Source organism: Leuciscus leuciscus (genome assembly GCF_965113295.1).
Source record: "Leuciscus leuciscus genome assembly, chromosome: 16".
Taxonomy (NCBI): domain Eukaryota; kingdom Metazoa; phylum Chordata; class Actinopteri; order Cypriniformes; family Leuciscidae; genus Leuciscus; species Leuciscus leuciscus.
Window position 1 is genome coordinate 7,777,563 of NC_138740.1, and position 18,905 is coordinate 7,796,467.

At 36.8% G+C, this 18,905-nt stretch overlaps 1 long non-coding RNA gene across 1 annotated transcript; it reads left to right on the forward strand.

Annotated features, from left to right (window-relative positions):
- The first annotated feature begins 17,512 nt into the window (after window positions 1-17,512).
- On the forward strand, window positions 17,513-18,336 carry LOC309478566. Its single transcript, XR_014199037.1, has 3 exons — window positions 17,513-17,575; window positions 18,069-18,143; window positions 18,234-18,336. It is a non-coding gene; the product is annotated as an uncharacterized lncRNA (long non-coding RNA).
- The last annotated feature ends 569 nt before the right edge of the window (window positions 18,337-18,905 follow it).

Sequence of the window (18,905 nt, forward strand, 5' to 3'; positions counted from 1 at the left end):
TGGAAGTTATATCATTGTTAAATGTGAGGTCAGAGATGTTTCGATTTATTTTTTTTATTTTTTTTCAGGAAAACCTACAAAACGGAAGAAGATGGAAAGAATTAGTTCGTTCATCAGGAACTTGTGGAGGAGTCTGTCCCGCTGCTGTTCTGGCAGTAAATCTGTGGATGTTGTGGAGCGTTTCGTTCCTCCTCTAGATCTGGACTCAAATCATGGTAAATCTGCAGTCATTATTGTTTTAAACAGTATTATCGTCTTGTTTTCCACTAAAGATATCTTGAGGCTTGTTTTCAGAGAATAGTAATATTATTTTTTCGACCTGCACTGATATTTCTAATATAAAACAAAGGAAGCTCATATATTTCTCATATTTTCCTGTTTGTTTTTCAGACTCCTTTGAGTCTCGGGAGAGATGATTGGATCCGGAGGATTCGGAAGAGTGTTCGAGGGAACATGCAAATTTGATGGCAAAAAGGTTTTTGCTGATTTTGCTGAATTGTATAAACATTTTGCTCTTGCACGCATCAAAACATATTTAATACACATGGTTTAATACTTAGAAGCTCAAATGGTAAATGTTATGAGCACGGTCAGGCGCTTGAATGCTGTTACTGTTATTGAATACCGTTTCTTTTTTCATTTTTGCAGGTTGCCATCAAGCGGATGCGCAAGACTTGCTACGATCTTTATCCTGCTATTATTGTAAGTTGGCCAAAAGCTGAATGTGTATTTAGTTGTTTAAGTGCTGATTACTGTAGTCAATACACCTGTAGGAAGCATTAGGTGTAAATGTAATAGACAAATAAGCCTGGAAAGGCTCTGTTGATCGTATCTACAAAGATCAAAGAAAAGTACCTTTAAAAATGAAGTTTTCTTCAGATTTTTACCCAGCTACTCTTCTGTCTTCTTTTCTTTTCTCTAGCCTGGGCGTCCTGAACCTCTCATTACAGAAGTGGCTCTGCTGCTAACGAATGGAGTATCCCGAACCCTGCGAGAGCTTGCTGGACTTTATCAATCGGAATCCTCAACTGGACGAAACAACCGCACGGGTCATCATGAGACAGGCTGTTCTGGCAGTGCAACACTGCATTGATCATGACGTTTTTCACAATGATGTTCATGCACACAATTTCCTGTTGAAGAAGGATGTAATGACTTGCTGATTATTTGACACTTTGAAAAAATTGCTCAACAATGCACAAATGTCTTTCTTACAGGAGTCCTGGATTACTGCCCTCCTGAAGTCTTCACAGAACCTCGATTTCACGCCGTCCCAGCAAATGTCTGGGCTCTAGGAGTGTGTCTGTACGAGATGGTGAACGCATCACGCATGTCCTCCTTTTCACAATCTAGCGGAAATCAAAGAAGCCAAAGTTACATTTCAGAACACCAGCTTATCCAACGGTGAGTGAATGATATTGATAACATTAATAAACACACACATAAACTGAAGATTAAAAGGAGATTCACTCGATCAGTGATTTCAGGAGTGAGGAAGTGTAACAGACAGAGTAGGATTATTAGCATTTGTCTTCAATTCTGGATTATTTGTAGTGAGGTTTTCGAATTTTTGTTCATTGTAATGTTCTTTTTATAGTCAAGTCACCTTCATTTATATATATATATATATATTAGTATATTATTTTCACCAATTGTGTCACTTAATGATTTTTTTAATGTTTTATTCAGTAGTTTCTGACTCTAAACACGCTGAAGAAGAGAAGGCTGAGTTCAGAAGCTCCAGACCTGGTTTCCTGGCATTGAAGGTAAGAACATCAGCCAGCGCCACAACAACAAAAGATACTGTTTTCTTTTAGATTATTAATATATTATTTCCACCAATTGTATCTTAATTATTATTTTTCATTTCACCAGTATCTGAATCCAAACCAAGTGAAGAAGAGAAGGCTGCCGTTTTATAATACTCGAAGCTGAGAGGCTTTCTAAGCGAAACCCCATTCGTCGTCACAGCGTAACGTCTCCGTTCCCTACTCAGGGAACGAGGGTTACATACATAACCGAGACGATTTCTCTTAAAAATGTGTTCTCTCATATTGATTATTTCCATCAATTGTGTCTTAATGATTCCTCCAGTATCTGACTCTAAACCAAGTGAAGAAGAGAAAGCTGAATTCAAGAGAAAACGCAGGACTTGGTTTCCTGACCTCCACCGTAAAAACTTCAGCCAGGGCCGCAACCACCATAGACATTGAGAGGGACGCACATTTCCCCCCAGATATTCAGGGTAATTGTCGAAAATGATCTCTTATTATGATCAATTATTTTCAGTTTTATTAAAAACAAACAAACACAGTCTTCAACTAAGCTACTTTGTTTGTTATCCTCAATTTAGAATACTTTGTAAATTTCAGTAAAATTCATAGACCCCTCATGGTAAAACAAGTGAAGTGATATGTCTTTTTGACCTCCTTCCAGCTTATTAAACCTGATTATGTCTATTTCCTCAAAAGGAAAATGTAGGTGTAAGTCAGCGAAGTCCATGGAAAAAGCGGAGCATGCCTAAGGATACCAGCGAATCAACAAGGGAACGAAGCATCACCAACATTTGTACTTTGTAAAATGAACTGAATAAAAAAATGAAACTATTTATTTATTTGGACGATACACATGAATTAACAATGGTGTTTACATTTAAAGCCAAAATAGCTCATTTTCATGTGTAAATCTACTATATTCTCTGTATTATAAATATACATTAAAGATAAACAGAGTATGCATGTATTTCCCGATTCGGTTTTTTTTTTATATATATATCATATTTTGTTTGATTATAAATATGCATAAAGTGAAGATAACCGCCTCCTTCCAACTTTGTGGTGATTTTCCTTCCTCCTAAATTCTATTGTACATTTTTAATAAAACATCCTGAGATGATTGATCATTATATAGCTAATCTGATTCTGATCCATGCCTGAAGCTGATTTCTTGTTTTTTTCTGAGAGCACGATTTAACTCTGTCTTCGTAAATGGCATATTTAATTGGTCATTAGTGTATTCCTCATTCTGTATTAGCTCTTTATACTTCTCTAACGTACTTTCCCTTCCTCTTTCCCTCTTCACTAATATTGTTTGAGTTATGAACATTTGTATTGAACATTTGAACATTGCCAAATGTCTTCTTTAAAACAAGACCAATTATACGTCTATACTCCAAAGCATTCTTTAATTACAACCATTTAAGTTTGAAATGTGCATTTTCATGTCTACTCAAAAAAAGGGGGGTGACAGTTAACAGGTTAAAACATTTGGTATCAATATAATGGCAACACATTACAATAAGGTTCCACTTGTTCACATTAGTTTACTACATTAGTAAACACTAAAAATATACTTTAAAAATAAAAAAGTTTTAACTGTCAATTTTATCTAATGGACCTGAGCTAACACGAACTAACAATGAACAGTTATTTTTAACAATATTTAAAGTATAACTAAATATTGCAACAAGTGTATTGCTCAATTTTAGTTAATGTGAAGTTCCAGTTGTGTCTGAAAACTGAATATGCTGGAGTTTGTTTTTGGATGAGCGAGGAGGATTTATTTTCTTGAAACCCTCCCTAACAACATGTTTCCGACCCCAAGACTCAACTAATCTCTGCAATTCTCCATCTGTGATCCTAGGAGAGTCTTTGGCCACTCAAACCTTCCTCCTCACCGTGCATTAAGACAATATAGACACACGTCCTCCTCCTGGCAGATTGATACCATCTTTAGTTGATTGGAAAATTGGTTAAATTTTCATTGGTTTTTCTAAAAATGTACATTTAATCACTCCATAGCTTAACTCATGTCAACACCGTCAGCCGCATTAAAAAGCTTGCTAATTTATTTTAATCCATCCAATATGTTTTCACTGTAAAGGGATAGTTCACCCAAAAATGAAAATTAGCTTATGATTTACTCGCCCTGAAGTCGATCCTAGGTGTATATGACATTCTTCTTTCAGACGAATACAATCAGAGTTATATTAAAAAATGTCCTGGCTCTTCCAAGCTTTATAATGGCAGTGAATGGCTGGAGAAAATTTGAAGGCCAAAAAAGTGCATCCATCCATGATAAAAGTGCTCCATTTTTACTCCAGGGGGTTAATAAAGGCCTTCTGAAGTGAAGCCATGCGTTCGTCTAAGAAAAGTATCCATATTTAAAACTTTATCGCAATTTAGTTTTTTTCCTCAGTTGTAGCGGTTTTAAAAAACATAAAAATGCCAAGATTTAACTATTTACAGAAACTATTAAACAGGAATGACTGAGCTCAGATGTTAAAGCTGTGACTGCAGAGACTTTAACATTTGTTTGTATAAAATAAAATTAAAATTAAAACTTTAAGAACTGTGCCCTACTGTGAGATCCACAATTAGTGGGAAATAGGAAAGGGGTCAGAAGAGATAAAGATGACCATGGCATTGCCTGATTTATTCACACATATATAAGAAAAAAAAAATGCAGACAGACAGAGTTGATGCAAAAGTGAGGACACAACTTTGATAGGCCTTTTTTTATGGAAAATATAATTCAAGATTTACTTTTTTGTATTTTTGGATATATTACAGATCTCTGCCTCTCAATTTAAATGTATATTTGTGAATTTGTTGCAATTTTAAACACATTGTTTGGCAGTTTTACATTGTGATCTCTTTCTGAGGACAGGTTAAATTACATGTATTTTCCAAGTATAGAGCATGTATTTCAAATAATGGTAACACTTTACAATAAGGTTCATTGGTTAACTACATTTGTGAACATGAACAAACCATTAATATGAACAAACAATGAACAGCTGTATTTTTATCTACTAAATTAACAAAGATTAACAAATACAGTAATAAATGTATTGCTCGTGGTTAGTTCATGTTAGTTAATAAATTAACTAATGTTAACTAATGAACCTTATTGTAAAGTGTTACCAAAATAATCCTAAATTTAAGGGAACAGGTTTTTCTGAAAATGTTTTTTTTTTTTTTACGTACATTTATTCACTCCATAGTTTAACTCATGTCAACACCATCAGATGCATTAAAAAGTATGCTATTTTAATTTAATCCATCCAGCAATAGTGTAAAGTCTTCAATTATGTAATAATTGTGTTTAGTAATAGAGCTAAGTGAAAAAAACACATTCTCTACATTTTTTATTAATATGAACAATCCAGTTCATAAATTCCTAAATTCTCTACCCTCCTTTTTAATATTAAGGATATAAGATTAAAAATAAATGAGTAGGCTTACATAATAATAATAATTTTATTCAGCATGAACACATTAAAAGTGATAGTAAAGACATTTATAATGTTACAAAATATTTCTATTTCAAATTTTGAACTCTGTTCATCAAAGAATCAAAAAAAAAAAAAAATGCCTTACAGTTTCCACAAATATTACGTTTTTCCAACATTGATAATAATAAGAACCATTATTAATAAGTGAGCAACAATAATAATTGATAACAATTGAGCATCAAATCATCATATTAGAATGATTTCTGAAGGATCATGTGACACTAAAGACTGGAGTAATGATGCTGAAAATTCAGCTTGGATCACAGGAATAAGTTACATTTTAAAAATAGAAAACAGTTATTCTAAATTGTAATGATATTTTACAATGTTCATTTTTTTCATCAAATAAATGCACCATTGGTGAGAAAGACATTAATTCAAAAACATTTAAATAGTTTTAATTCTTCCAAATTCTAGATTGTTGTTTTTATTATATCCTCACCCTCTGACTCTACTCACTCTCTTTTGAGCTGTATTCTCATTTAAGCTTCTTCTTTTTTCATATCAAGAGCGACTTGATCTCCGTTTTCTATAAATCTACTTACAAAACAGTAACCCTACGTACAGTGGGCCTAGTTGGTAAACTCTCAACATCCTTATCAAACAGCAGCGAAACGCCGACACCATGTGGAAGGATGTGGTGATGACAACCAAAAATGTGCCTGCCGAATGAATGTGAATATAAACAGAATATGAAGAAAAAACTTCATAGTGATTTTGAAATTATATATTTGTATAAAATATAATTGAGAATAATTTGTAATTACACAATTTTGTCGTTTTGTTAAGCCACTGTAATATCAAATGTGACTCCACACATCAGAATGTAGGACTTCGCTTCTGTCTCAATGATGAAACATCAGAACAAGCCTACTTCAGTTCAGATTATGTATAGAACGATCAAGATCGAGGACACTAGTAGTTGATACCACGGACCACCTGTCAAAAAATGATTGATTGACAGGTGCCCCGCCCCTCCCGGTGACAGGTCCCGCCCCTTCCGGTGTCCCGCCCCTTCCGGTGACAGGTGTCCCGCCCCTTTTGGCATAGTATCAAAGGGCTTTTGAATTTTGATTGACAGGTTGACAGTTAGTATGACTTTTGATCATGTTGTTATTGACAGCTAGTTTTGACTTTTGATTGACAGTTTGACAGCTTTTGATCATGTTTTGACAGCTAGTTTTGAAGGCTTTTGAAGCCTTTTGATATTGACAGAAAGTGTTATAACAATATGTCATGGTATCTGACAGCTAGTTTGATGCCTTTTGAACATGACAGTTAGTGTTTTTGAAGCCTTTTGATCGTTTGAAGACACTGTGATTAAATAATACGTCATGGCTATATGACAGCTAGTTTTAATTGTTTGAAGCCTATTGAAGCCTTTTGAACATGACAGCTAGTGTGTGTTTTTGAAGTTGGTATCACACACACGATCCTCTCTACATATTCCTGAGCGTATCCGGGCTGTACTGTGAAACTGATAAGAAAAAACTGTGGAAGTTTATCTCACACAAATGTTGAAAAACCATTCAGTTCTTTTAAAAGAATATAAATGAAATGTTTATAAAGATCTTACTAAAACCTCACTCAAAAGTTTAAATAAAATTGAGTCACAAAAACAATTGCAATCAGTTAAATGTTTATAGAGTTAAAAAACAAACAAAAAACAAAAAAACAAAAACATACAGGTTATGAAACAATCAGTTAAATGTTTAGAGAGTTGAAGAAAAAACATATAGCTTATGAAACAATGCGATAAATGAAACGGGTTCACGAAAATAAAAAATCATCTCACATGTTTAGATAACTAAAGAGCCTCTCCAGCACAGCCCCGGCCTGAGTGGTGCGTGCGCCCTCCGCATTCTGACATCCCCCTGCTTCTGCTCCTCCACATTCCAGAGCACAGTGATAGTGAGAAACAGAGATTTTATAAAATAATGTATATTTCACACAAAAAATATAATATACAATAATATAAAATAGCATCTTACTGAAACCAATTCTTTCAGTTTTAGATAAACAAAAGAATAAAAAAATCATCTTACATAAAACATTCTGTTCTTTAAAAGAATATAAATGATTATAAATAAATAATATAAAATAAAGATCTTACTAAAACCTCTCACAAAATGTTTAAATAAATGTAGAACTATCCAGTTTAAATAAAATGGATTCACAAAAAATTGCAACGAGTTAAATGTTTATAGAGTTGAAGAAAAAAAACAAAACAAACAAAACAAAAACAACATAGGCCTACATGTTATGAAACAATCAGTTAAATGTTTAGAGAGTTGAAGAAAAAACATACAGCTCATGAAACAACGCAATGTATGAAACGGGTTCACGAAAATAAAAAATTATCTTACATGTTTAGAAATCAGGGCCCTCTGGCCTCTCTTTACACCAGCGTTTGACCTGCGGAACCAGCCAAAGTGTGTGTGTGTGTGTGTGTGTGTGTGTGTGTGTGTGTGTGTGTGTGTGTGTGTGTGTGTGTGTGTGTGTGTGTGTGTGTGTGTGTGTGTGTGTGTGTGTGTGTGTGTGTGTGTGTGTGTGTGTGTGTGTGTGTGTGTGTGTGTCAGAGAGTCACACAAATTCAGTGATCAGGATATCAGGTGCTGAGTTTATAAGAAGTATAATCTTAAAAGTTTAAATGATATCTTTTAAAAATAAAAGATTGTTTAAATGAAATCTTTAAAGTTTGAATACATACACATCTTCTATTTATCTTTTAGAAGATTACTGTAATGATTTTGTTTAAATTGAACCTAAGGTATAATTGTTATTAAACAATGTCTGTTCAAAAACTTTAGATGGTTGAAAAACTGTACTTAGTCGTCTTAAATCTCATTTATATGAAAAGATTCAATCATAATTTTTTGTACGTGTGGAGTTTCAATTTTGATGGCTTTCCATAGCCATGATGATTTTTGTACCGTAACTGCATATTCGATCATGTACAACACGACCATCACAGAAAACTATAAAATAAATAATTTAATATCATTTCTAAGCTGTATTGCACGCGCGCACACACACGGTTCTAAAAAAATGAACTAATCTCTATGTGCATCATGTCACAGCGTATGTAATGTTAGTCTGCTAACGCCTTTCCAGAGCCAAAGTTTTGTTCGTACTAAATTTATTTCAAAGCATAATCGTAAAAGTTTAAATTTGATCTTTTAAAAGTAAAAGACTGTTTTAGTTTGAAGTTTAAAGTTCTTAACTTTCTTTCTTAAAAAAATCTTTAAAGTTTGAATACATTCATATCTTCTATTTACCTTTTAGAAGATTTCTGTAATGATTTTGTTTAACGGTGACCCTAAAGTATAATTGTTATAATGTGAGACAATGTCTGTTCAAAAACTTTCGATGGTTGAAAAACTGCACTTAGTCGTCATATATCTCATTAATATGAAAATATTCAATCATAATTTTTGGTCCATGTGGAGTTTCAATTTTTATGGCTTTCCATAGCCATAATGATTTTTGTACTGTAACTGCATATTCTATCCCTTACACCTAAACACGACCATCACAGAAAACTACATTTGTACATTTTCGAAAATTAAATAAATAAATAATTTAATAAAATTAAGCTAAATAAATATATAAATAAAAACACCTTACATTTCCAGAGAGGAAAGCAACAATTCGTTATTCGCTAGTTCGTTATGCAACAATCCAAAAAGCAAATAGTTTAGGTTGTCAAACAAAACAGCTCCAGATCCTTCAGAGATAAACTACAGTGCGAAATAAATCATTTAAAAGCATAACCTTAAAAGTTTCAATAAGATATTTTAAAATTAAAAGACTGTTTAAATCAAATCTTTAAAGTTTTATTAAAATCATATCTTCTTAGAAGACTTATGTATGATGTAAATGATTTTGCTTCGATTTTAACCGAAGGTATAATTGTTACTAAACAGCGTCTGTTCAAAAACTTTAGAATGTTGAAAAACTGTGCTTAGGCGTCTTAGATCTTATTTATACAAAAATATTTCAAACAGTAGTTTTGTCCATACAACATGTTATCAAAGTTTGTCACAATGTTTTTTGTTGTTGTTGTTTTGTTTTAAGAAATCCGAGGACTCTACATTGCTCTTATTTAGATCAAGTTGTATCTTTTAGAAAATCACCACACATGTTTCAGAGATGCTGGTGGTCCGTGGCGCCACTGGCGTGGCATAAGTAAAGTTTGTCTTGAGCGAATATTTAATTTTACCCGTCTTAATTCAAATCATGACCTTACTTGTAGCTATGATCTTTTACACGTATAAGATCATTTTTACTTGTATCTCCCGAACTATCCTTAATCAGTGTGGAAACACACAGGGTGAAACCCTTTACTGAGAATATACTATCGGTTATCTACTCAAAATATATGTAGAAGTTTAAAATGTTAGCATTTGTTGCGCGTACATTTACACGAAGGACATGTATTTAAGAATAATCTTTATTTAAACTCTTATTTTGTTATTCACATTCATTTGTTTCAGTATAATGATGGATTATAAGAACCACACAAAACAATATTAATTATTTATTGTTAGGTTTTCATATGTTTACATTTACAGCACATTTTTATATACATTGTTACTGATTTGAAGTGCACACAAATTAGTTACGTTGTAAATGTTACTTATATTTGTTTCTATTTTGAGATTAAGTTTACAGTGATGAACTTCAGACATGGTCCGCTGCAGGATTAGAGTCCGGACAGGAACAACATTTTAGCATTATTGGTTCTGCCCGGACATACCATTTGCTGGGAATTGCACGGGGGAGGAAGAAATGTTAATGTCTTTATTTAGTTGTACATTTATGATACTTGACTACATTTTGCTGTCCTTATCATACATGTGCTTAGTTGTACATTTATGATACTTGACTACATTTTACTGTCCTTATCTTTATTTACTATATACCTCTGTTTGATTTGATTTATTTAATGTTATAAATATAACATAACAGATTAATATATCCTGTTAATATAAATATACAGTTTAATAACAGTAAAATATAATATAACAGTTATAAATTACAAAATACCATTTTTCAACCGAGTGAATCTAGGCCTTCAGAAGTCATAACTTCAGGGGTCAACGGTTTAGGTCAGTTGGCGAAAACACTGCGTGTTTAAAAATCAAATACTGTATTATAGGGGTGTGCATTGGTGTGCATTGCACTGATTTTTGAGGGGGTCATGACCCCCGTAACCCCCGTGCAAATTACGCGCATGCGTTCGACAGACTTGCCCGAATCGTAATAGGAATAATGGCGTTAATGAGGTTTTGGCTGGTAATATTGTTGATGGTAGGGCGCGAGGCTCTGACGTTGCGGACGCTGCGCCGTTACTACATCCACAAGCCGACGCGGAGTCAGCGCCGAGTGGCTCGCTCGAGGAGCATGGGGAAAGATCCCTGTCGGCTAACTCCAGCAATAGTGCCGTGGAGATAACTGAGGTGACCCAGGTAGCTGATGTTATGCCCGTAGTCAAACAGTCGGAGTTGAGTTCGGATCAGATAAATGCAAAAGACGCGCATGAGGCCGATCCACTCGAGGATCAACAACAACAAATACAACCTGAAGTAAGTGTGATTAAAATAAGCAATGATGAGTCAATCGATCATAGTCAAGAAGATGTTTCACAAGAAGTGGATTTCGATAAGGACGATGAGGAACTATATGGGAGTGACGTAATGGACTTGGAGAATACTTCTGAAGGTAGGACTAAACTTTACTCATTACAACAGATAAACACCTTCCTTGACAATACAAAGGGGCTTCGCAAACCCAGTATTGAGTCGTACTTTCCGGATTTAAAACTTTTCCTGGTATCTTGTACTGTGGCTATGCGGAAGGCAACCTTTGATGAGCTAGACAGACCAAAACGGTACCGCCTTAAGAAGCTCCTGAGTAATGTTAGAAGTATACTGCACTTACCAGGCAAAAGGTGATATGGCTAGCATGCAATTTTTTTGGTACCTTCTCTTCTTTCTCTTCATGGCATCCTTGAGATTTGGCACTTTAAATATCAACGGTTGTCGTGATGCTATTAAAAGGTTTAGTCTTTTTGACTATATTATGATAAAGAGGGCTAGTATAGTTTTTCTGCAAGAAACTCATACAGACTCAAATAATCAAGTACAATGGTTGAGTGAATGGAAGGGGCAGGCGATTTTAAGTCATGGTTCTAGTGTTAGCGCAGGTGTTGCAATTCTCTTTGGGCCGGAGTATAAGGAGCATCCTGTGAGTGTTTTTGAATTGGTTCCTGGTCGAATGTTGCGTGTGGACGTGACGGTTCATGGACTTAATTTTTCGCTATTTAATGTGTACGCCCCAAATGTGGGTTCAGAGCGAACTCTCTTTTTTAAAAAACTGAAGACTGCTTTAAGTGATGTTTTGCAGGATAGAATGGTTGTTCTGGCTGGGGATTTTAATTGTACCATAAATCATATTATAGATAGGAACCATGAAGAACCACATAAGCAGTCGTCAGAAGAGCTTAAAACCTTGATAACTTATCATTGTCTTGTAGATGTTTGGAGAGAAGCTTTCCCTCAGACCAAACAATATACCTGGTTGAAAGTAAACTCTAACATGATATCCGGAGCCAGACTTGATAGAATATATGTGAAGAAAAGTGTTAGGGGTCATTTTTTTAATAGTTGTATTATTCCCACTGCTTTATCTGATCATCAGTATATGACTGTTGAAATTTCTACTACACAGAGCACTCTTAAGCACTCACTCTGGAAGTTTAATAGTAGACTGTTGCAAGATCACAACTTTGTGCACTCTTTCACCTTTTTTTGGGAGACTTGGAGAGAGAGTAAAATGTTATATAAATCCCTAAGTCAATGGTGGGATATTGGCAAAACACAAATTAAACTTTTTTGTCAGAACTATATTGCCTATAATAAAAGCATTCTGGAAAGTACATTGAAACAGCTTGAACAAGACATTCTTTACACTGAGGATAAAGTGGATGGTGTGGACACTGCTGAAATCCTTGAACGGAATACATTTCTCTTACGGAATCTGTTAGAAGAAAGGGCCCAAGGGACACTTGTCCGAGCAAGGTTTACTACCTTTAACAATATGGATGCTTCGACATCATCCTTTTTTAGTCTGGAGAAAAAGACTGTAAATAGGAAGATTCTATGTCATTTGAAACTTCCAGGAGGAGGAAAAGTGACTGACGATCGTGGAATCATGTCCTATGCTTCATCTTTTTACGAGGATCTTTATAAGGCTGAAATCTGTGATGATGAAATGGCTGACTTTCTTCTTCAAGATTTACCTCAACTTGCAGAAGAGGAGAAATCTAGACTTGATCAGGCTTTGACATTTGATGAACTGACTGTTGCTGTTCAGGAACTCTCTTTAGGTAAAGTTCCAGGATTGGATGGGCTGAATGCTGAATTTTACAAAACATTTTGGTCTGTGATCGGAAAGGACCTGTTTGCTGTCTTCCTGGAGTGTCTGGAAAGAGGCACGTTACCTGTGAGCCTTCGGAGGGCCGTGATAACTTTACTGCCTAAGAAGGGTGATCTTGGAGACATCAAAAATTGGCGCCCTGTGTCATTGCTAGGAGTTGACTACAAGATACTTTCCAAAGCTTTGACTAATAGACTTAAATGTTGTATATCTTCAGTGATTCATGCAGATCAATCTTATTGCATTCCGAATCGATCCATTTTTGATCATCTTTTTTTGGTTCGGGACTTGATTTCCTTTGCTAAAGTGCATAAACTTGATGTAGGCTTGGTTTCTCTGGACCAAGAGAAAGCCTTTGATCGAGTTGATCATGGCTTTCTTTTTAAATGTCTTAATGCCTTTGGTTTTGGTTCATCATTTATTTCTTATGTTAAGCTGCTGTATACGGATGTTTATAGCATATTAAAAATAAATGGCACCCTTTTGAGGCCATTTTTGGTTGGCAGAGGTATCCGACAAGGGTGCGGCCTCTCAGGTATTTTATATGCTATTGTTATCGAACCACTTTTGGCAGTTCTGAGACGTCAGTTAAGTGGGATTTCTACAATGTGTCCTTATGGTACAGATTTGGTAACAGCTAAACTAAGTGCATATGCTGATGATGTTACAGTGGTAATAAGGTCAGATGAAGATATTAAGAAATTGGTAGAATCTTTGGATGTCTATCAAAGAGCATCTTCCTCAAAAATAAATTGGCAAAAGAGTGTTTCCTTTTTGCTGGGCAAATGGGAGAACGGAGGCCCTCCAGTACTTCCTCAGCTCTGTTCTTGGAGCTTGGAAGGGTTCAAAGTGCTTGGGGTTTTTATGGGGGTTGACAAATATATGGAGAATAATTGGGAAGGTATATTTGATAAAGTGTCTGGCCGTCTACAAAGGTGGAGGTGGATTCTCCCTCATTTGTCCTATAGGGGTAGAGTACTCATAATCAATAACTTGGCTGCATCTATGCTGTGGCATCGTTTAAATGTACTTGATCCACCAAAATGTCTATTGCAACGTTTGCAGAAGATTTTTGTTGATTTTTTTTGGGACGGTCATCACTGGCTTCCCCCTGCAGTTCTCTACTTGCCAGTTACTGAAGGAGGTCAAGGGTTAATTGATGTGACCGCTAAAGTTAAAGCTATGAGGCTAAAAGTTGCTCAGACTTTGCTTTATTCTACAACACCATGGGTGTCATTTGGCCTGGCTTTGCTTAGAACTTTTGGCGGCTTTTCCCTTGATAGACAATTGTTTTTGATGTCTTTGCATAGTAGACATTTTATAGGCCTATCTGATGTAAGATTCTATGTGACAGTTTTAAATTCCTGGACCGTTTTTAAGGAATCTGGACGAGAAAATGACCATTTTGGCCTGAATGAGCCACTGTTTTATAACTCCTTTCTTGGTGGCAATGTTTGCACGTCTAATATCATTGCTAAAACATTTATAGACAAAGGTTTGACCACAGTGGCTCATCTGATTGATATTGTTTCCAGAAAATGGAGGCCAGCAGCCGAAATTTGTGAACAGGTGGGATTCAGGTCTGTGAGAATGGTGGAACATTTCGTAAACAATCTGAAAGCTGCTTTTCCCTCCCAATTCCTCCACTTTGTAAATTGTTTCCTGTCTGGTGATTCGATGCAATGCTCTTTCCCGAAGTTATTTGTGTCTCCAAGGGTTTGTACAGAGGATGACCAAGAGGGGAAGTTATTGAAATTTAAGGGGCTACAGGAGCTTGATTTTCAAGCTGTTGGAAAAAGAGAGTTTTACCAGATATGTGTAAAGACTGATTATTTTGGGAATATTAATCAGAGATGTGATACAAAATGGAGAGAATACTTTATGGACTCTGATGATCTTGCTCCCTCTTGGAGGCTCTTGTATAAAGGTCCCCTTCCGAAACGATCTGGGGATTTACAGTGGAGAATATTGCACTGTGTGTTACCTACCAATAGCTTTGTTTCTAAGTTTAATACGGCTGTTTTACCTTTCTGTAATTTTTGTACTAATCCGGAGACTGTGTTCCATGTTTTTGTTGAATGTCCAAGGCTAGTACCACTGTTTACCTTATTGGAAAGAATACTTGGAAGCCTAGGTTTTTGTTTTAACAATACATTCTTTATTTATGGATGTAAGTATTCAAAAACGCACAGAGAACAGTGTACCTTGGCAAATTTTGCAGTTGGACAAGCTAAACTAGCTATTTGGAAGACTTGCAGAATGGCTGCTGAAGGGAGAAATATGAGTGCGCTGAAAATGTTTACTGCATTGGTTGAATCAAGAATCAGACTGGAATATAAATTCTATCAAATTACAAAAAATGTACTTGAATTTGAGTCTAAATGGTGTGTGAATGGTGCTTTATTGTCAATATGTGAAGATGAAACTATCGTGTTTAATTGGTGATGTTTAATGGTTAATTTCATTTTTTTATTTTTTTATTTAGGTTTCTATTTTTATTTTGGAATCTTTTTCCGCATGTGCATATTGTAACAGTATGTCTGCAAGGGTGAAATATATGATATTTTAGCGTTTTAGTACATGTTTTAATAAAGAGTTGTAAAGTCAAAGTCTCTCTGTCTCTCTCTTTCTGCACTCTCTCTGTCTCTCTTTCTGCACTCTCTCTCTGTCTCTCTCTCTCTTTCTCTTTCTGCTCTCTCTCTCTGTCTGCACTCTCTCTTTCTGCACTCTCTCTCTCTGCACTCTCTGTCTCTTTCTTTCTCTCTCTTTCTGTCTTTCTTTCTCTCTCTGCCCCCTCTCTCTCTTTCTGTCTTTCTTTCTCTCTCTACCCTCTCTCTCTCTCTCTCTTTCTGTCTCTCTGTCTTTCTCTAGCAGCCATTTATATACTTATTTCTGGTTATAATGTAGTCAATTAATTAAATTCAATTCAAATTTATTTGTATAGCGCTTTTCACAATACATTGTCTCAAAGCAGCTTTACAGAAAGTGCATTTCAGAAATATACACAGGCGTCGAGTTGTCTCTTCACGGACGTCGAGTCGCCTCTTCACGGGCGTCGAGTCGTCTCTTCACGGGCGTCGAGTCGCCTCTTCACGGGCGTCGAGTCGTCTCTTCACGGGCGTCGAGTCGCCTCTTCACGGGCGTCGAGTCGTCCCTTCACGGACGTCGAGTCGTCTCTTCACGGGCGTCGAGTCGCCTCTTCACGGGCGTCGAGTCGTCCCTTCACGGACGTCGAGTCGTCTCTTCACGGGCGTCGAGTCGCCTCTTCACGGGCGTCGAGTCGTCTCTTCACGGGCGTCGAGTCGCCTCTTCACGGGCGTCGAGTCGCCTCTTCACGGGCGTCGAGTCGTCTCTTCACGGGCGTCGAGTCGCCTCTTCACGGGCGTCGAGTCGCCTCTTCACGGACGTCGAGTCGTCTCTTCACGGGCGCCGAGTCGCCTCTTCACGGGCGTCGAGTCGCCTCTTCACGGGCGTCGAGTCGTCTCTTCACGGGCGTCGAGTCGTCTCTTCACGGGCGTCGAGTCGTCTCTTCACGGACGTCGAGTCGTCTCTTCACGGGCGTCGAGTCGCCTCTTCACGGGCGTCGAGTCGCCTCTTCACGGGCGTCGAGTCGCCTCTTCACGGGCGTCGAGTCGCCTCTTCACGAGTCGCCTCTCTTCTTTCTCTCTCTACCCTCTCTCTCTCTCTCTCTTTCTGTCTCTCTGTCTTTCTCTAGCAGCCATTTACATACTTATTTCTGGTTATAATGTAGTCAATTAATTCAATTCAATTCAAATTTATTTGTATAGCACTTTTCACAATACATTGTCTCAAAGCAGCTTTACAGAAAGTGCATTTCAGAAATATACACAGGCGTCGAGTTGTCCCTTCACGGACGTCGAGTCGTCTCTTCACGGACGTCGAGTCGTCTCTTCACGGGCGTCGAGTCGCCTCTTCACGGGCGTCGAGTCGCCTCTTCACGGGCGTCGAGTCGCCTCTTCACGGACGTCGAGTCGTCTCTTCACGGGCGTCGAGTCGTCTCTTCACGGGCGTCGAGTCGTCTCTTCACGGGCGTCGAGTCGTCTCTTCACGGGCGTCGAGTCGCCTCTTCACGGGCGTCGAGTCGCCTCTTCACGGGCGTCGAGTCGCCTCTTCACGGGCGTCGAGTCGCCTCTTCACGGACGTCGAGTCGTCTCTTCACGGGCGTCGAGTCGCCTCTTCACGGGCGTCGAGTCGTCTCTTCACGGGCGTCGAGTCGCCTCTTCACGGGCGTCGAGTCGTCTCTTCACGGGCGTCGAGTCGTCTCTTCACGGGCGTCGAGTCGCCTCTTCACGGGCGTCAATGAACAAATGGAAATTACTGACTTATTGTCTTAGATTGATTTAGTCATTCAATTCAACATATTCTGTACAACTGTGTCTTCAAATTGCTGATATAGCCTATAATTTAGATGATTCCTGTTGTCGTCATTGGCATTTGTTATAACAAAAGCAGGTTAATATAGTTTGGTCTGTTTTTGTTTAACGTTAGCCTAACTTAACGTTACTACAGGTGTCCTCATCCTCTCGAATACCATTTTAAAGCCATTTACTGGTCAATAAATATTATGTTGTGAATAATCAGCTTTACATTTACATTTATGCATTTGGCAGACGCTTTGGATAAGCTACTTACATTGCATTATCCTATATATTTATACATAGGTATGTGCAATCCCCTGGGATCGAACCCACAACCTTGCGTTGTTAACGCAATGCTCTTACCACTGAGCTACAGGAAAGCTTTGTTCTTTTGTTTCCCCAGAACTACCAGTACATTTCTAAAATAATCTGAACATTTCAGTGGCAACATTGAATTACAGTAAGTTACCTATATTACCTTATTACTATGAATTTTCTCCGTGTGAAATTGTATTGTTTGACTGTGTACTTGTGTTTTTTAATCAGTTATTCTTTGAAAATCTTCCCTCATGCTCTCAAATATTATTAATGTTACTGTCAATGTTATGTTAATCACAGGTTTGGTGCCAATAATGCTATGCATTTTTTCTTATATCTTTATCATTTGCATTTGAATGTAAGACATTTTAACTCTGAATTACAACTTCAAGTTTAGTCTTTTTCGACAAAAAAAAAAAAAAAGGAAAAAGCTATATGGCTTCAGAAGACTTACAACACAACCCATAACACATGAGTTGTGAACTCATTGATTATTTTTAGGATCTTTTCTGGGACATTTTTGGAGCTTAACCATTTTTACATAAATTGTTGCATTGAATTGAACTAGACAAGTGTACATAAGAATGGTTTAATGAATGATTTACACAATTTTGTTCTGCTTGTGTTTCATGCAGTGAAATTGAATGGTGACAGGGGTTGCATTATGCCTGAGATCTGCTTTTGGGTTCCACAGACAGAAAGTCAAACAGGTTTGGAACGTCACAAGGCTGAGGAGATTATTTAAATTTCACAACTATCACTTTAATAACCTTACTAACTGTACATTTTGTACTTTGCAGGGATCTCAGTAAGCTGAAATACAAGATTGAACAAGAATAAAAATCCTCCTGTAGACCTGAAAATCACTGAAGTGCCTAGACCATCCACCAGAAAAGAGGAAAAATAAACGGAAAATGAATCTCCTTTACCTTTTCACTTTTCTAACTCTTTAAGTATGATTCCTGTAACATGTCCCTTGTGAGGATTTTATTATTGATTAATTTTGTGAAATTACACGGGCAAAAAAGTCCATTGACCATTGTCAGCAGTGTAGTGATGTAATGTATGAAGCACAGCTCACACAGGAGTCACTTTCAAGCTGCTTTCTGTTGGTCAAATCTAGCGAATTCCAGTGACCAACTTGGTCCCATAGTGACATTTGACCACAAACGAAATTGCTGATCATGTGGATTCTTATTGAAATGACTGGAATTCACCAGTGAACATTCACAGAACAACAGATAATTTTACTGCACCTTAATACTGTTTCCGGGTCGAAGCCTCTACTCTATCTTGTTTCATGAGAATACTCAACAACCATTTATTAACACTGTTGATTCAAGTCACATATTTATTGTAATGACCCTGACAAGTGCATTCAGCTTTGGGGAAGAAAGTATATTTTTACTCAAAAATAATATATTTATGGTATATTTCTTGTTTGTTTGGAAGACACTCTTAATTAATTTGTA